At 40.6% G+C, this 20,294-nt stretch overlaps 1 protein-coding gene across 6 annotated transcripts in view; it reads left to right on the top strand.

The window, feature by feature from the left end:
* The window catches only part of NRIP1 (nuclear receptor interacting protein 1), a 72,063-nt gene that overhangs the window by 32,239 nt on the left and 19,530 nt on the right, over positions 1 to 20,294 (top strand). For 3 of the 6 annotated variants that reach the window (XM_086883488.1, XM_086883489.1, XM_086883490.1), the window contains exon 3: positions 18,409 to 18,457. The exons of the other annotated variants lie outside the window; for them this stretch is intronic. The gene's annotated coding sequence lies outside the window, so the exon portion shown is untranslated. The remainder of the gene's footprint in view (positions 1 to 18,408; positions 18,458 to 20,294) is intronic. 6 annotated transcript variants of the gene reach the window in all.

Raw genomic sequence — 20,294 nt, forward strand, 5'->3', positions numbered from 1 at the left:
CATGACCTAGGGATTAAAGAAGCCTGATTCGGAGGAGGAAGTGCTGCTGGCAACTGAGTACCCAAATACACTTAACCAGGAATCGCTGTTGGCTTCAGCTGTTTTGTTGGACACATGGAAACAGTATTACAGTTTGATCATTGCTGGAACTCTACAAGTGTAATTCACTCCTCTGTTGGGCTTATCTGCTTGTCAGCTTCTCACTCTCTTCTCAGTGGCCTGGGGTACCAGGATGAAGTATGCATGTCTAACATAGATGCACATGTGTGGAAGTACAGTGTACACAAAACACACCTGCCTGCCAGACACTTCCATCTTTTCAATTTTCATGGCTAGCTTTATTTTCTGTAATCAGTATGCTGCTTCTTGGTCTGTACTGAGATTTGCACAGACAAAGCAAAGAGTATTTAAACAAGAGTATTTGAAGGTGAAAATTGGCAATGTAGCGTTTCAGGGATGATGCAGAGACTGATACATTTGTTTAAAGAAAAAAAGAAACACAAAACCCCCCAAAACATACTATTGTCTTCATTTCCTAGGCTTGTGATACTTCTTTATCAGTCAGGTGCTGATAAATTACTAACAATATTTAATACAGCACTATCAGAAGTGTAAATAAAATAAGTGCTTCCTTATATTATCCCCTTCAATCCCACATCCTTAATTATAAGAAGGAGGAAGTGATACAACTTAAGGAGGTTAGTTGGGGTGATGAAAGAAGATGACTGAGGAATAGAGAATTGTGTTTAACTTTATAAAATGCAATATAAACAAACTTCTGGGTTTTTCTTTTTAATATTGCAAATTATTGTTGAATGTAGGTAGCTCCCCACCCTACTCCCCCTTTAAAGTGCAAATTTAGAAAATGTTGTGTCTGGCGGAGCAGGGGAAGGAGCTCAAGGACCTGATTGTGTACTGGATGCCTTCAAAGGCTAAGAGTGGGAGGTGTAGCTTAAACCTTGAGATTGCAGGAGTTGAAACTGATTTTATATCATGTTTATACCTTCCAGATATGGGTGGGTGCAGAGATGGAGACGAAATTAGAGCCTATGATATTAAAGGTAGCCAAGTAGAATTATTAACAGGCAACTGATTAAGGCAACTTTAAAGGGTGTTTTTCACTATTTAAAGGTGTTTCCAGACATCACTTTGCTCTGAAATCCACTTTAAAAAAAATTCTGTGCTCTGCAGACAGCCAAAAAGCTGTGCTTGTGAATGTTAAAAATGACCTTGAGCAGAAGAACTCAAAGGTTGTTGGTGGCTTTGTACTGAATAAAATAAACTGGCACAGCAATGAGAAAAACCTGCATTAAGGTTCAGGGTCCTGATTCAGCAAAATACAGTCTTAAACACTGATACAGTCCTTATTCTTCTGCAAATGCTCATGTAATTCATGATCAGGACACAAGTTAAATATTAGAATAAAATGTATATGTGAGTGTATGTAGTATGAAGTGTTGATAATGTCCTTAATTAGTATCTGAGATTATTGAAGGAGGAAATGAACCCCCCAAAAAATAAATGGTGCTATCTGGGTGAGTCATCAGGCTTGTTTTATTGAGATTCACTTTTTGGAAAGGTGTGCCAGGTTTGGGAGTTACTGTTTTTTGACAAACATCTGCAGAAGATGCTGTGGTGAGAATTTGAGAGTCGGTGGGAGACCAAAATTAAGCATTGAGTTTTACTAGCCGGTTGTGGAAGATGCCTGGGTGTTAGTTGAGATCTCAGCAGAATAGGTTGTTCCATTTGTACCATAGGATCATAGAATGGGCTGGAAGGGACCCCAAAGATCATCTTGTTCCAACCCCGGCCATGAGCCAGGGACACCTTCCACTAGATCAGGTTGCTCAGAGCCCCATCCAACCTGGCCTAGAACAATCTAGGGATGTGGTATCCACAGCTTCTCAGGGAAATCTGTTCCAGTGCCTTACCACCCTCAGTAGTAAAGAATTTATTCCTAATATTCTGTCTAAATGTATTTTCTGTCAGTTTGAAGTCGTTCCCCCTTGTCCTGCCACTCCAGGTACTTGTAAGTACTCTCTCCATCTTTCTTGTTAGGCTCCCTTTATGTACAGGAAGGCAACAATTAGGTCACCCCAGAGCCTTCTCTGTTCCAGGCTGAACGATCCCAATTCTCTCAGCCTTTCCCCATAGCAGAAGTGCTCCGTCCCTCTGATCAATTTGGTGGCCTCTTCTGGACTGGCTCCAACAGCTCCATGTCCTTCCTGTGCTGGGATCCCAGGGCTGGATGCAGCTCTCTGAGTGCCTGAGAGTCCAAAGTTTTTGTTGTCCAAAAGCTTCTTGAGCTCTGTCAGATTTGGTACTGTGACCACTTCCCTGGGGAGCCTGTTCCAGCGCACAGCCACTGTCTGGGTGAAAAAACATTTCCTGATACACAGCCTAAACCTCCCCTGACGCAGTCACAACTTCTTGCCATTCCCTCAGGTCCTGTCACTGGTCACCAGAGAGAAGAGATCAATGTCTGCCTCTCCACTTCCCCTCGTGAGGATGTTGAAGACCAAAATAAGGTCTCTCCTCAGTCTCTTCTTCTCCAGGCTGAACAGACCAAGTGCCCTCAGCCAGTCCCCATGTGGCTTCCCCTCCAGACCCTTTACAATCCTTGTGGCCCTCCTGTAGATTCTCTCCATATGGAGAGTATGGAAAGGATCACAGTATTTATTCACTTTAATGTGCATTATTCAGTACTTCTTGCCATTATCTGTTACTGTCGGGTAGTAAATACAATATTAATTTATTTTATATTAGTATAAGAAGGCCAGCTGTATTGAGCATAATTAAAACTAATACACTACTGATAAAGCTTCTTACAAAGTAGATATACCTAATGGTTTGTAGTAGTATTGCTCTTCATTTTTCTGGTAGACCAAGGGCTTCTTTGGGTGCTGCTGGGAAGTTAAGCTAGAAATTCTGGGAGATGTGGTCAGTCCCAATGTGATTTTTCAACTGTTTCTGCAAATGCTGATGGGATGTATGGCTCCAAGACAATGGCTTTGTCAGTAGCATCCTTAACAGATATTTTTTTTATTTAATAATGGTGTCCACGTGAAAAAAAAATATATTAACTTCTGTCATCTTTATCCCTTCTTTTTTTCTGCTGCACTGAGGTACACTGTGTACAAATAAGTCTTAGGTTTAAAAGATATGAATGCTGTATATTCAGAATCAACAGTTAGAAAATAGCAGAATTAAGACTGAACAGGCAGCCTGTATTTGTGTGGTCTGTAAAATGCTTGTCTTGCCCTTCATAGACAGAGCTTGTGTGCGGTGCTGTGAGTATCCCTGTCGCAGGAACAGGCAGGGATCAGCCTTACTCTCTGCAGCTTGCCATCCATGAGAAATTGTAGCCACAAAGAGTATTTCATGGGGCAGGTAGAAGCGAGTGACTGTCCAGCTCCACAGATGTGACATTGTCAGGGTGGCTGTGGTGTGGGTGTGCCGGGAGCTGCTGTAGGCTTGGAGTGGTGCTGTGTAACTGCACTCACTGCTTCTGGCTGAATCTCCTAGGGACAGCCTGGTTTGGAAAGTTTTTACTGAACTGTTGTGGCCCTGGAAGAAAGCTGCTAATTTGTATTTTTGGCTTTTGGCTTCTAGTTTTGGCAGGGCCACACAACGTGTCCCATACTTGGCAACAATGACTGTGTGGCTTGAAAGCTTTTGTTGTGTCTTTGAGTCTCCCTGCTCCGCTGGAACATTGCAATAGGAGTTTTGTTTTTCTTTCGGGGGTTTTCACAACACTTGGTGTTTGGAAAAACCATAATATATTTTTATCTTGTTACACGTAGGAGAAACTTCAGAAATCACGGATGTTTCATGGCCATACCATTAAAATTCATTTTAGTGTTTTCTGCTAGGCTAACATGTAACAGGAGAGCTACTTCTACTGGTCTCTTCTAATCCCTCTTCCTGGTAATTGGGGTAAACTGGGAGGTTTTCTAGGAAACACAGCATAGGATGCAGTACTGCAATAACTGTGTAATAGACTAGGTGGCTAAACTTCATTTTCTATTTTTTTTTTTTTTTAAAACCCCCACAGCTGGCAGCCTGAATGGCATCCTGCCACTGGAAGGCTGCAAAAAAGAGCACCTTTGTGCAGGAAGATCAATTAATCCCCGTGTGTGGGTCTGGTCAGTCTCCATTTGCCAGGGTCTGTGATGTGCTGGAGAAGGCACATGAGGTGTGTGCCACCCCCAGCTTCCTACATCCCTGGGGCTGCAGAGCAGAGATGTGGGGGCCTCTGGGGCAGAACAGTCCCTGAGACTGCTCTGAGTAATCACAGAGATTCTTCTGACAGCCAGGTGCTGTGGGAACACCATGGCCTTCTGTCCAGGTGTAACACATGCCTTGGAAACCTTAGGCCTGTGGAAAAGCATCTCTGTGGTGCAAGTTCCTTCTCTGCTGATGTTACTGAAAACTAATACTTAAAATTGTTAAAAAAGCCTTCTAACAAGGAGGGTGTTTTCTGAGAAGAGCTGTGGTTCTTGGGAGTGAAGGAATGAATCTATTTTAGTGATAGGTGAAGGGTAGTGTTACAGCAGTTGTGACATAACTGCCAAAGCTGTGTCCTTCTTCAGTAAACTTAAATGTGTTTTGTTACCGTGTACCAGACTACAGTGCCTAGAAAATGACTGTACAAAACCAGACTAAACGAAGCTTTCTGTGCTCAAGCAGAGAAGAATCACAACACCCTCTGCTGGTATGAGTGACTCCTTCCTTTTCTCCTCAAGCACTTCCCTGGTGGATATCCTAGAAACAGCAAAAGATAGTCCTGAAGTGTGATGCTGGCTCCTTTTGTTTAAGCTGAGGTTATTTTAAACCATTTGTAATTTTTTTCCCATTGTAGGAATTGACAGTGTAATCTGACCAGTAACATACCACCACTCAGACAGATGGGGAGAACGTGCTGATGCCTTTTTCTCCACACTCAAATGTGGGAATCCATGTTGCTTTCTAACTAAGCATTCTCCTACTTGGCAAAATTTTACTGGAGGTGGAGTCGGCGGTTCTGTGTGTAAATATACTTCAGAAAGAAGCACCCATCCCTTCGATGTGCCCGTAGATGTATTTGGATAAAGCTGCTAAATCCAGTGGGTAAACTTGTGGTTTCACACAGTAACCATGTGTTCTTAGGGCCCTTCCTAGAGGTTATCTCTGCCTCTGTGTCTCTCGTGGAATGATGAGCAGTCACAGGCAGGCCGGGAGTTGGGTTATTTGGTTTTGTTTCCCCTGTGTGTACAGTCACGCTCTCCAACTCTTGGTAGGCCCCGTCGCATGTTAATACCCTCTGCTCTGCTTCCTGCTTGGCTTGGGATGACTGAGAAGGAAATCACAGGTTAGGATGAGAAGTGGTCACTTTTTAATTTCTTCTCATAAAGCGTGTCTGATGCCTGCCACAGCAACCCTCTGCAGGTTCCTGAGCCTCCTCCTCCCTACCTGCCTGGCCCTAAGCCGGGCAGCATGCCGTGAAGGGTGCTGCTGCTTCCCCCTGGAGAAGCGTCTGCAGCCGGGGTATCTGTGTGGGGAGCGGGGGCACCGAGCACTGAGCTCTGCATCCGGCGAGCTGGGTCTGTCCCCGCAGAGTGCTGCAAAAATGGCATTTCCAGCCGCGGGGGAGCCGTCTGGGTGCTCGGCGGGAGGAAGAGCCCCGCTCCGAGGAAATGGTGCCTTACATAATTTGGTTATGAAAGAATTGCTGCGGCTTGAGGCTCCCTCGGCGAGTTCCAGAGCGGCCGCGATTCCGCCGCCTGCACGGGAAGGGTTAAGAGGAGACAACATCCTGTCAAAGACCTTGTTTTTAATTTTGCCTCTCACACTGGCACAGATCCGGCTAAGAGCAGCCCAGATTAGTTCGGGAAAACCTTTGAACAGATTTAAGATGTCCTTCAGCCAGTTTGAAGGTTTTTGTCTTGCAAATCCAGTACAAGGGCGCCTGCAGGCATCTCGACCCTTGCTGTGCTGCTGATGCAGCTCAAGGTCACTCTAACCCGCCCTGTGACATTCAACAACACACACACACACAGAAATTATGCGGTGAAACTGCTTCAGCATTCAGCCAACCAACAACTTCCTCAGTTCCTCACTAAAGGAAGAAGTATATTTTTTTTTTCTCTTTTTTTTGTCTTTTTGGTTCTTTTTTTTGTTTTTTGGCTTCGTAGATTTTTGCTGCAGGAAATAATCCAGGATTTCTGGTGTGTGTGATGACAAGGTCATTTCTTAATTAGAACACATGTAAAGAACAAAGCTAAATGGCTTCAAAACAGCTTTGTAGTTGATGGAGAGGATTTAAATTATTTAAAGAGATAGTCACCCAAGTATGATGGAAACTGAATTCTAAACACATTAACTCTTTCAGTACTCTACAGTTTCCATATGCTACTCAAAAGGAAATGTCAAACTTGATGAGCATTATTGCAACTGCTGCTAAATGAGCATTTTTTACATCTATTTATAGTTAGCGTTTTATTATCCTGTCTTTTATCAGAGTTACAACAGCAAGATTTTATTTTTTTTATTAAACAGTGGAATACTCACTGGCTAGACATCAAGAGATAGCTATTGGAAATTGCTTGTTGGAGATCAGTGGCTTAATTTTTGCTGTCTCATATTTTGATGAATGTATTAGCATAAATATATGTATGCATGTATGAGTACATGTATGAAATACAGTACAAATATACAGGTATTCAGAGCTGCCTCTAGCAGGAATCTGGACTCCTGTCCTCAGTGCTCAGCGGGGTTGCAAGGCATAAGAACATACTCAAGGTGGATTTGGGGTTAGGGAATGAGAAATGGGGGAATTGACGAGAAATGGCAATTTCACTTAGTTTGAAATGACTGCGAGCTGGCTGGGAAGAGGAGCTGGCATCTTGGAATTTGAATTTTGGTCTTCAAATTTGCTTATCACTTTCAGGCAAAGCACCTAAATAAGAGGTGTTGGTACCACTGTCTCAACCATGGTTTGATGTGGCTGTATGTTAATTATTCATATTTTTCATCCTATCTTCCTATTTTTCTTTTCCTTATTCTGTTTTCTAAGCTTCTTGTTCTGCAAATGCCAGGGGCTGGTAAGTTGACCACCCTTTTGTGGTCGCCTTGGGCACGCAGAGCTCCAGGTACCCATGGGTTGCTCTCTCCTGTTAAAAGGATTGACCTGATGCACCAGAGGAGAGGCTGGATTTACTGTGGTCTGTAGGACCTGCCTTTTGGTGCCAGCACACAGTAACTTTCCAGCTTGTCTGCTTAATAAAACAGTGAGGGAAAAAACACTTGTTAGTTGTTCACTAAGGGGAAAAAAGGCAAAAAAATAAAAAATCATAGAGCAGAAACTTTGCTTGCAAAGTTTGGACTCTGTATGTGCTCAGAGATGCCACTGCATGATCTGTCTGAGAACTGAAATGTGGAGAAATTAGTCTTCCCCTGTCATCAGAAGTCTGGCACTTAACTCAGATTTGAAGTTTTTCAAGAGTAACTGACATAAAATTTACTGGGGGATTTATTTTTCCTGGTTGTTTTTATTCTTGGGTTGTTTTTTTTCCTGGGGTAAGCCTTGTTCAGCTGGAACTTGCCGTGCAGTAAATGTCAGATGGATTGTGCTTACTAGAAAGAGATCGTGCTGGCTCCGAGAACCTCCTGAGAAAGGAGGAAACTGCATTTGCCAGGATAAAGAGGGAAGATCGGGTTCTACAACTTCATTCTTCTTTGGGCTGCTTCTTTTTTTTTTCCCCTTTCCCTGCACCATCTGGCTCAGGCGAGGCTTGTGAGAAGAAAACGACGGAGGGAAACAGGCTCCACACAAGGAAGGCATGGATAAGACAAAACTGATGTGCTCTGTGAAATCTGTATATTCCTGCCCTTGCCTGGGGTGTGCTGTGCCCTTAATATTATGGGAGACCTAAGCTCACCTGCTAGTAATTTCTAATTTACTGTCCTAATTCATCGATTTGTTATCACTAATTGTACTTCATTTACTTCTGTGTAGTTTCCAGTACCTAAAGGGTTGAAAGGTTGCTGTAATTGGCACCCGCAGCTGCTCTTTCTTTTGACAGGGGATAATTTTGCAGCCTATGCTTTGTGTGACAGCTGCCTAATTGGGCATTCTCCCCTTGTAGCAAGCCTGCCTCCTCCAGCCTCCCTGCTGACAAATGGTGCTGGATTATAGATGAGGACACGCTGACCCGTTCGACCTTGCTGAGGCAGCGGGGAGGGGCCTCCTGCTACTTGAGGGAAGCTTTGGGTCATTTAAAGGACAAGGTCATGAGCCAGGTGGGGAAATGACATGATATCACATGACAATAGCCCGATGACACGGTCACTGTGTCAAGGACAAACTCATCAGTATTGATTAACTGCTGCTTTTTTTTGCTGGTGTCTCTGCAAAGCCACAGATATTTCAAAAATATTTTGCTAATTTGTCCTAGGTAAAGTGCCAGGCATTATTTTGGGGAGCATTCTTGCGGTGTTTTCTTCTCAGTTTGGATAATGTGCGAAAACAGCGTCGTTAAAACCCCACCGATGATAATTTGTAGGGTTCATCTTTATGTTTTTGGTAAAATCTACATCATTTGTACATTTGGTTGCACTGGAAGGAAAATGCCAGGAAGGATGCATGACAGGGCAGAACTTAAGGAGGGGAAAAAAAATCCCTGCTTTGAAATTTCAGTATTTCACTTTCTACTCCTTGAAAGGCACATTATATGAACCTCTATGAAAACACATGCATCCACATCGTGTACAGCTGACTGGAATGTGGCAGAAGTCTTTATTTAAAGAGAACCAAAGAGAAAAGTTAAATATAAATTGGATGTTTATAGAAAAAGTCTTATTTATATCAGCTCAAGGGCGATACAGTTAAGATAATGCCCTGCCTATTTGAAGAACTAAAACAGTATCCAACTATGCCAGGCAATAAAAACCTGCTAAGTGGGTTTTCGAAAATGTTGTGAATACAAGTGACAGTGTTTTGAGAGCATCTTCATATTGCATTTCTATGCTAATAAACGTCAAGGTAAATGAACAGCTTGTTTGACATTTGCTATGTTAGACAATAATAAAATGCTTTCTTCTGGAGTAATTAGACTTGATAGATTGATTATGTTAAGAGGTAAAGATAAATATAATCAGAAAGAGAACTCTCTCCAAGGGAGTTAGTGCCTGTTTTTGAACTTTGCCGCTGTGGTTCTGGTTTAGCCAGTGCCAGGTGGTGTGTGTGGCACACGAGTGTGCACTCACCTGCACGCACACACACACACACACACACACGGACACATGCATAAACACACACCCACAGCCTGGTGGGCACCGAGTTTCTCAGAAGCCAGGAGAGGAGCATTCACCTCTGAGCCCGGTTCCCTTCTCTGAGAGATCCGATTTGTTGTGGGAAAGTGTTGTGTCTGAACCTCCTCAGTTCACCAGGATGCAATTTTACTCCCCTGAGGTAAAAAGCCGTCAGTGGTAAAGTGTGATAAATTAGTTCACTCAAGTAGATGCGCGTGCGTGTGTGTGTGTGTGTTTAATTCTGACCTTGCTGTGCATGTGTTGAGCTGCTCTCCGTGCCCGAGTCAAGCCCGATGGAGGTTTAATCCTGTGCCCTTGTACACGTATACTTGATTAGTAGTTGTGGTTATCTCAGCAGAAGACATTCTGCCCTCCTCCTTGTATTGGTCGGGACCCAGGCATTGGGGAGTCAAGTCGAAGGAGAAAGAAAAGAGATTTTGCATTAGTATTCTATGAAAGCCTTACTGTCTGCAGAACAAATTGATTGCTACAGTGTACCTGTGCTTGGCACCACTGCTGTGAAAGAAAGGTATGGTTGTAATCTGTTTTATTGTATTACATATTGTGACACTCCAGGAATGTTTAACATTCGGTTCTTCTATGGCACATGCTAGAAGTCTAAGGAAAGAAAAATATGTGAATGAATGAAAAGTGAGCGAGGCTGTCATATCGGCAGCTTTGTTTACTACAGCGAACTAAGTAGCCCCTGCTAATGAGAGAAATTTATGTGCCAATGGCAACGTAAGGAGATGATTAACTGAATTCTTTGTATTCTATTCAGTTACTCACATCAGTGTCAGTAGTTGCTACGTACCTACACAGATAAAATTCTAATTAATGTTTTAAGGGGGTTTGAGTTTAGCTTTTTGCAAAATGATAATTGTGAAATATACTTGAACATGGGTCTGTTTGCCTCTTTAAATGGAAACATGTTGTTTTTTTCCTAGTTATTAATCTGCTGTGATGGTCCTATGTGTGTGTGTGAGGGGGGGTATGTGAGGGGGTTAGGGGAGGTACAAAAACCTGCAAATCTTAGATTTGCTGCTGTGATAAACAGCACAAGAACAAAGCTGAGGAAAAGTCTTACAGGATTTGAGTCTTCATATCTCACACACACAGACACACACCAGCCCCCCTTTAGTAACGTGTAAACGTGCATCCCTATTTTAATGGGAGTCTGGGGCTCTTCATTTCCTTAACCCAGTTGTAGAGTTCACATAGTTGGTTTCTCTGGTTTTACAGATGCTCAGCTGAAGTCAGTTGTGTGGGAAGTATGAAGCACTCCATTAATAAAATTCAGGCTGTTTTATAGAGGGCTGTGCTTAGTGCTTCGTTCTTGGCATCACTGAAATTGTGTTGCTGATTATTTGGATGTTTGCTTGTGGTCACTCTAAAACATCTGAAGTATCTGCTCTTGTCATGCAGACATTCCCGACTAATTAAGTTTAGGACAGGTGGCAGACTCCTCCTGGGCATTTAAATCTGCGTGTAACCCTAATCTAATAACTTGATGAGAAAATGAAAATCCATCTTTCCTGGTGTGTTATCACTCCGCACAAGCCACAGAGGTATTTGTGAAATCCTCTCTCTACTCTTTGTCCTGGCAGGTGATGAGTAAATGAGTTGCTTTAAGGAAATGAGGGACTTGGAAAATGCTCTGTCCTGAGCAGCAGTCATGCACTGTAATAGTTACTTCTGTCATATGGCTTTGCTGACTTAAGATTAACACTTTGTGGATGTGGGGTATATTTATGAGTGTACCCTTGAGCTTCCATTTTACAGCTTGCAAAGAGTGTGGATATAGCCTTACACATGTAAGTTGTTGATCTTTGAGATCCCTTGACAGCTAAGAAAATTTTTTAAGAACCCCAGTTTGGGAGGGTCTGTGATGTGACAGTCTGGACTCAAGTATGATGACTTTAGTTGCAACTAATTAGTCAAAACTTACTTATTCAAACCAATAATTGTGAATAAGCTATGCGTCCCCCAAATTACTTTTTTTTTTTCTTTTTTTGCACAAACACATGTTGTAACAAAACCAAAAGTTGGTAAAAAGAGTTGCAGAATTTACACAGCAGATGGGAGGATCCAGGGACTTCACCAAATTTAACCAGGTTTTGGAAGAGAATTTCAGTAATGCTATAGAAATAGTTAATTCTTGTATCAAATTCCATATTCATTTTTTGTAGATTTTAACCAGTTAGTGATAGGAGGTTGAGTTCTGAAGTGTTAGATAAATGCAGGGCAATGCTGCATTTCAATGCAATTAACTCTTTTTTTTGTTCATAAATAATTCAACCTATGACTTTAAATAAATGATCAGAGGAAAAGAAAATGACATGTGATTAAATCCAAGTCCTTGAAAACGTTTTACCAGTCAAGATTGCTGTGACTGCTTTGGGACTTCTTATAATTCCTCTGTTGAGTAGAGCCGATTCTGAGAGTTGTGGGGGTTTTGTTTCATATTGGTTTTTGTCGGTTCTCAGTGTATCATTAGAGATAGGAGGCAGGCTCTCCAGATCATAGTTAAAAGAGGACTGATGATTGACTATTTTTCATTTTGGCTTGATTTTCTTAGTGCCATGGAATATATTGTTTGGATAGCCTGTGATTTTCCTAGGGTTTTTTTGTTTTGTTTTTTTTGTTTGTTTGATTTTTTTAATGGAAAATAGAAGGATATTTTTCTATTTAAAACTTTTACTGCCAGCTTTACTGATTGAGCATGACTGATGACATTAGAATCTTGATGAGAATTTTGGAATACAATTTGGCCTGGGGTAGACTGCTGTATTGTGGCTGGGGTGAAGAAGAAGACACCAAATGAGGAAGAAAACCCAAAATTAAACACGACCCCAATCAAATCAGATTTTAAAAACTATTCTTGCTTATATTGGAAGGATGCAATTCATTCCAACACTGGTTACTGTGTTACACAGCTTTTCCTCTGGAAATACTTAGTCTAAGTTTTAAGTAAGAGTTGGTGCATGTGTTTTATTTTTCAGTTTAGGCAGATTTTAGCGGTGAATTCCAGATTAGATCTGTTTTTGAAAGGTAGCTGTGCCCTGCTTGAGATTGTGAAATGCTTGTTCCTCATCTCCACCCCTTTTCTTTCTGTTACTGTGGTCTGCCATAATAAAGAAGAGAGGAAGTGGAGGTGTTGCATAACTTCAAGTAAATAGATTTTCGGTGCAGATACTGAAGGCAGCCTTAACTCAACCAGTGCTGTCACTACCAGAATCCTGCTAGTGCTAAAGGCAGTTGTGTAATTAATGGTCTTGTGTACTGAAGTGAGACTGCTGCAAAACCTCTGGAGGGAATTATTGTGTCTATTGTGTTGGTTAACTTTCCCTGAAAATACAGTCTGTTGCTGATAGTTTGCTGGGGTGATGGGGGAGGATTTTGTAAGGCCTGGTGAAATACTCTCTGGCATCTTTTCACTGACCACTGGATAAAGCATCTGCAGCAACATGGCCAGGTTGAACAGTTTAAATAGAGCTGTTAATAAAAATGAGATGAATTTTACTTGAGGAGACAAGTGTGGTAAGATAAGAAAATAGACAGCTGTACTTCAAACTTGCAGTGTGTTTTTAAGATTTTTTTTTGTTGTTTGTTTTGTAAAATATAAAGAATTTAGACCTGGTTTTGATACTAGCACTTTACCTAGTGCAACAGTACTAAATGATCTAGAATAGATGAAACTGATTAGCTGGTTTTTGTCCAGTCTGTTCTCCTGAAGCCATTTATAAAACCTTGTTAAAAGTTCCAAACACCTTTTTCTTTTTTTTTTTCCTTTGTTTCTGCAGCATCAACCATAGGTGACTATTAGTAATTAGAAGGTTTGGGATGCCTCCCCTCCTCCCAGACTTAGATGTTTGAGCCACTGGCAAATGCTTGATCCATTTTCTCTCACTCTGACAAAGAGAACAGAGTGTGGTAGGTATCTGTGAGTTCTACAAATGAATAGGTGTAGGAGCCAAGTTACTGACTGAGTTTGGTCAGTTTGGAAACTTCCAGCTTTTGAAGCTAGTTTTGTACAAACTCATTGGGAAAAATGCTAATACTGATTACTGAGGGGGAGCAAACTAGTTCCTGCAGGCTTAGTGCTAGTTTCTCGGGAGGCTTGCAGAGGAGGCTCAGTTGGGCTTGGAGTAATTCATGATTTCAGAGGCTGGGAACCTCTGAGCAGTTCAGCACATGGAAAAAAACTTGTCTCTCTGGGTTCACTTGCTGCTGCAGCATCAGTTCCTTCACTGCCCTGCTGCTGGCAGGGGCTGCTGCAGTTCTGTCCTGGTGGAACCAGGGATGAATGCACAGCCTGTGTTCTGCTCCGTCTGAGCTGTGAGTGTATTGTGGCTGTGTTAGACTGGTAAAAGCCAGGTTTTAACAGCTTTCTAAAGCAAGGAATTAAAAATGGACCTGCTTGGGCAGGAAGTGCTTGGATATGTGTACAGACATACTTGGCTATGAGAGACTCTTGCTTCAGGATACAAGGGACTTTATTATACTTGGTTAGGAAAGAGACTGAAAGTGGTCACTGGATCAGAAGAGCTTCTGCAGTGGTCTTTGCAGCTCCAGTCCATGTAATAGTTCTTGCCCAGCTTGTTAGGACTGCTTCATTGTGTTAGATCCATGAGAAATAGGGTAAAGTTGGTGGAATTATATTTTTGATCATATTGTTCATATGATCATATTGATCGTTCATGTTTAGTTCAGTACTGATACTTCGGTCCTGATGTGTTTTGTGGAAAGAACATTGTTTCAAGCAGGTATTGTGGAATACCCATATTTACTGCATTTGACTGACATACATCTCCACCTGAGGGTGATGGGAGTTCCAGTAATTTGTCTTATTTTGGAAGAGAAAGTAATTTACTGTAGCGTGCAATTTCTACTCCTTTAGCAGTAAGAACTGTTGTTTCCTCGAGTTTAAGATAAACAATTGTTGTTTGGTTTCACTAGGAGGGGAAAAACCCCCCAAAACCAAAATGCCCACAAAGTGTAGAGAGAATATCTTGCAATTCAGCTGAAATTCAGAAGATCTATCTTTATTCACTATGGATGTGAAGTAAATGTGTTACTGAGCAAGCTGCTTAAACTTCTGTCCTTGCTGTTCCTCATGTGTAGAGTAGCAGTATTCCAAAGCACTGCTGTGATATGTTCATGGATGTTCCTCAAATGTTCTGTTTTGTTCCAATATGGAATCTCTTTTTTTCTTGCAATTTTGACAGTACCCAGTAGCCTCCAACATGGTTTAGACCCATACAGTGCATGTAATGAGAGATCCAGGTGAACAACGGGGGAGTGAAATTACTATGATCAGCCTGTAAATAGCAGCAGCCATCTAATATCAGATATTTAGATGTCAGATTGAAACAGGTCTTTGGTAACTGAAATGCCTCTTGTTAGTTTGCTTGTGAGTGGGGTTTTTTAATAACCTCAGTTTATGTATAAGCAATATGTAATTTCATTCTGTAGTGCCAATGCAAAAGAGTTTGGGATTTTATTTCCAGATTTGTGTAGTGAATGGGGAAGTCTGTGCAAGTCTTGTGTGTACTTAGGATGTTGCTTATACTGTGCAGTTTGGTGGTGGAGTACAGCAAGATTATTTTTTTATTGGGATTATTATTAAGTTTTTTAAATTATAGTTGTATGTCTCATCAAAAAAGGCCCTGATGCTTGGTCAACTTCAAACATTTTCTTCTTCTTAGCTTTTCTACCTGTGACTGTTATTTTACCAGAGAAAATAATTTCATGGAAGGGTAGTTCAGATGCATGTTTTGTGTAATTTGCAAGTGTGGACACTTGCACATAGTTACAGCTGAGAGAGTACAGTCAGTGGTGGAAGAAGTATGCTACCAACTGTTCCCTGCTCCTACAAGAATTTCTTGTATTCTCCAGGATTTATGAGGTCACAATGTCAAGTTTTTGTAGCATTTAGCTATTCATGATGGAGTGCAAGCCAGTTAGAAATTAAAAATGGCTGGATGAGCTTTACTGTGCAAAAATTAAGCTCGTAGTCAAATTTGCCAATTATACAAAAAGAAATGTTAAAAAGGGAGGTTTTAGTACCTGAAGTGGCAAAGATTGTGTATACATATCTCTATCAAGTAGTCTGGCTTTTCTGGATGTGTATTAGAAAGACCTCACAAATACTATTAGCTTTCTTGTGATTATTATTTGTGAGGAACATAGATCATGCTTGCTCTTGAGAAATATGCACTTGCTTTAAGTAAAGTAACTGAAGTGAAATAGAAGAATTTGTGGAAAACACAAGAAAGATGTTTTCAGCTACATTAGTAAAAAGGAGTTTGTTGTTACTCTGTGTTCTTGAATCATTCATGTCTTACCAACCAGCTGGCAAAAATAAGTCGCATTCAGTGCATGCTTTATATCTTACATGTGGAAGTAAATTGCAAAAACAGTTTAAAGCCTGTTGATTTTAATTTTGGAATCTTACCCGCCATGCCCCCATATAAATGGAGCTTTTGCTCTTGACTGGTGATGAATATGCATTCATTTACTGTTTTTTCTCCTTCTTCCCCTCCCACCTGTTTTTTAGCAACAGATTAGAGTCTTGATGTTTTAGAGCTTCCAATCCTTCTTCTTGTTCCTTTGGTCAAAAACACAGTAAAAATAGTGTAAACCCATGAAAATTTTGGACTTCCCATCCACATGCATTGTGACAAAGTCTATTGCAGTTCAGTGGAAATGCTTCCTGCAACATGGTAGAGAAATACAGCTGGTGTGTTAGGGACCATGCTACCTAGAATTTCACCTCTGGCTTTATACTTTAGTGAAGCAAATTGATTCTAATGTTTTACAGTGTGCAGTATCCTACATTATCCTGTTTCTACTCGTCATTTCTTACAGTTCAGGACTCCATGCTGGTCAGGAAGCTTGAACAGTCCCACAATCTTTGCTGGCATTGATGCTTTATTCCTCCTTATACCTACTTTTCCCCTACATCTTTACTTTCTGCTTCGTTATCTCTGCCTCTCATCTCAGTTTGTCAGCATTTTGGGGTTGTAGTCTGAAGTTACAGGAATATATAAAGCCAAATGTCAAGCACAGACAGACTTGTCTTTTGCTCTCATAAACCTGGCAGCATATAAAGAAGGCAAGTGGAATTTGCATCCTGGTAGGTTATTCTTGGTCAGCCGAACCTTCCAAAGTGCTACAAGCAAGCTCTGGTTTACATGATTCAGTAGAGAGATACCAAGGCAACTTTGGAAGCAGGGGTTACCTTTTATTTGCAGTAAAACAGAATTCAGACATAGACCCAGTAAATCAAACCACTCTGATCTGAGGTGGAGAAATTATGTTCAAAAAAGTGGAAACTTGCAGTATTAAGTCCGCTGTTTGCACTTGGAAGGTTATTTCATTAAGGCAGCTGGGACACAGAAAGCTTCCTTTGTTTCATTGGAGGAGGTCTGAGTTTATGCTTAGCCAGACTCTGGGACAGGTGTTCCCTCAGCCTTCACCTTGCTCCTCAAAGGTTTCCTCATCCTTGTCATTCAGATTGTTTGTTGTCATGATTAAAAGTGAGTAAATAGTTATGGTCTCTCTGAAAATAAGTATCTCTTTCCCAGGTGCAATATTTTTTCATTCTTTGGTATTTCTTGCCCCTCTGCCCTCTGAAGCGAAAAGCGGATTGCATCAGGGTAGGGATATTGTCAATTCTGCAGCTGGAGAAGTGAAAGAGGTTTCACTAGACTTTTTAAAGTAGCAGCCCAAGAGGAGCCCTTTGATGCTATATTTTAGCCCTTCTACATTATATTTTAGGCCTTTTGTACCTTTTTCTTTCTATCATTAGTCTTTGTGTTCTGTTGATCTTTTAGGATATACCATTCTTTCCTTCCCTTCCAACCATATGTAGTAAAAGAAAGGTATTGGGTGAAAATTGTTATTACAGCAGCATGTATTGCTGTGCTGCAAAACCAATAAATGCATTTTTTTTCTCCTGTAAGAGGAAGAGAAAACATGCTTATTTTGGAGGCCAGTGTTGCTCTAGGGCTTCATTTAATTGCTGTCCAGCTGAACTTGTCAGCATCTCACAGGTGCAGATATATTTATTTTAAACTTTATGTAGACTGTGATGAGGAAAAAGGAGCAAACAAGTCTGTGAGGAAAGGCAAGCAACATACATCATTTGTGTTTTGGCTTGTGGTCTTGCAGGAAGTATTTTGGTGGATTTGGATTAATTTTTCCTCTGGTAATTTACTGCTGGAGGAGAGGAAGAGCCTCCAGAGTGTAGATGATCTTCGCCTGGGGAGCAGTGCAGAAGCATAATGGAATTTCCTGTGTGAGAAGTGCCTGAGTATTACAGCAAAAACGAGTGTTTGTGGAAACAAAAGGGAAGGAAAAAGGACACAATAAGTGGTTAGGTTATGTGGATAGAAATGAAAGTTATTAATGTCCATAAAACTCAGATGAGAAATTCTAAACTTAATCTAGAGCAAGAGAAAAACAAGTGAAAAGCTGAAGCGAAGGGTTATATGAACAGAATATCTTCAAGGGAAGGATTACAATAACATCTGTGTTTTGTGTAGTGTGGGATGGTCTTTGGATGTCGTTGATGCTACACACTGGTGTGGAAGTGGGGAGCTGAGGGAAGATTGAATGAAAGTAATGATGATAATAGAGGGAGAAAATGAGTAAGATTTTAGAGAAGCAGAATGCAGTGCCATGGGTGTTGTGTGTTCTTGGTTTCTTTTTGGTTGGTTGTTTGGGGCTTTTTTTAGTCATGGTGGGTAAATGGATAGTGGGAGTGTTAGACTAAAGATAATCTCCTGATGACAGCTTTTTTTCACAAAGTGGGTAGTATTAACCAGGCAAAGAGAGCTATTCCCTCTTTCCTGGCAGGTTACCTTTACACCAGCTTGCTCGGCTCAGTTTCATTTGTCAAGCTCTGATACTCTCACAAATCAACCACAAGTATAAACAGCTTTGGGGGAAAACTTTGTATTAATCTGTTGATACCTTATTAAGAAGTAATACAGGCTCCCTTTTGTGAGCTGATACTGAATTAACAGAATGACTTTCCTTTTACTGTAGAAATATAATTATTTTCCACCATTAGTTTCTGCATCCTGATTATAATGTATTTATTTTTGGCAGGGAGGAGTGAAAACCAGATTCACAAAGATCCTGCATTGACATTTGAAAGGTATGAGTTTCTGCCCTGAACTTGAAAAGTTTATTAACCTGTATTTTTTCTCACCCCCCCAACATGGAGCGGTAACTTTGTCTCATTCACACTAGTTTTGGTCCTTATCCCTCTCAGGAATTCCCAGTCAGAAGAAGATGGTTCATTTCACATCCCTATATAGTCCTGATCTCATTCTCCTGAGGTTGCTAACTAGGGTGCCAAGGTAACAATCTGCTAAATTTCCTGAGAGGCTGAAGACATGCTCACCTGTCCTCAAGAAGTTCTAGCTTTTTCTCAACAAATGGATTTTAAATTGTATGCTCTTAAGAGCATGAAGTACCTTGGAGAAGATGTTTGGGGTTGTTGATTTTTATGGGTTTTTTTCCCTCTGTCATTCCTTTGTTGCCCTCTTTGGCTTGTACCTCCCTTTCCAATATGATTTGCTTCAGCATTTATTTGGCATTTGGTAGTTGTTTGTGGTTCTGTAACATTCTGCAGGTACTCACAAGTCTTAACTGCTATTGAATAAAATCACATTAATATATTCATTTGAGTTCTTTTGGTCTCACTCACTGATTAAATTGAGCAAGAACATAGAGCAAGAACAAAAGAATTTGAACAAAACCATCCTTCTTTAGCAAGATTAATGTATAGACTGAAAAAGAGAAGAAACAAAAAAAAAAAGTGGTTTAGTAATAATGCAGGCAGTCAGTTGAAACTTACCTTCAGGTTACTGACAAGGCCTTACTATATATTGATTTAGAAAACACTGGAGTTACTTATTGATGTTGCATTGAGCTGGGAAATTACTCTTCCAGTTACATCAAGGCAAGATGGCTTTATATAACACAAAGAACATGAGTCACCTGTCAGCTATGTCCAAATCTCTGTTATGGCAGGGTAAGCTGGAAATAATGCATAGTCTGATCAGCTGTATCAATAGAGTTGTGGTTATAGATAATAACTATCAGATGATTACTTTATACTATATTATACATGACTTGAACTACTTTGATGTAGTTTCACCTGTTTATTTGCTAGATTCTTGACTTTTACATGTTTTGTTATGACAATTTCCCCCATTCTCGCCACATTCTTTCAGTAGTCATTAAGTGAATAGATTAAAACTCTAATTCTGAGATATTTTCCCCAAATCTGAGACAAGATTTGCAAGAGAAATTCACCACCTACCTCCCACTGCCTTTCCTTGTTATCAGTTTCATTCTATGATGAATCGATATCAGACTTCCAGCATGTGGGAAACCAAATGACCTGCAATGGTTGGTCTGTGTTGAACAACTTGGGCAATGGAAACCCTGGAATAACTGATGTTGCACCTCTTGGAAAGCCTATGCTGCATCCTGAGTGATAGAAGTCTATTGAAACTTTAAATGTAATTTTTTTGCTTTTAGTAGTCTTGGTGCTTAAACTGATGATGTGTTACAGGGTTTTAGTATGGTAGATACCCTTCTATCCTATGCATGTGTCTGTAACTTTAATATGTGTTGCATCATTTAGATCCCTCTCTTGTGCATCTGCATGTGTGCATAACCTTGCCATTATTTTATTGTCCCATTCAAATTCTTAGGTATACTTACATCAGGGAAAATAAAGAAGTAAAAAGGAAGTACAAAGTTCAAGAACTTTATACTACTCTGTTCATCAGTACAGTATTTTAAGATTTTTAGAAACTCACTTTGACATTTCACACATAAATATAACCACAGACAATATTTTTTTCTAAAAAATAAGTAAAAATTGTACTTTTGCAGAATTAGGCATTGATAACTAACCAGTCTTTCAACATAATCCATTGTTGTGGACTGTTGCTGACTACTAAATTGATCAGAAGTAC

Source organism: Cyanistes caeruleus, chromosome 3 (genome assembly GCF_971803275.1).
Source record: "Cyanistes caeruleus chromosome 3, bCyaCae1.hap1.1, whole genome shotgun sequence".
NCBI classification, from domain to species: Eukaryota; Metazoa; Chordata; class Aves; order Passeriformes; family Paridae; genus Cyanistes; species Cyanistes caeruleus.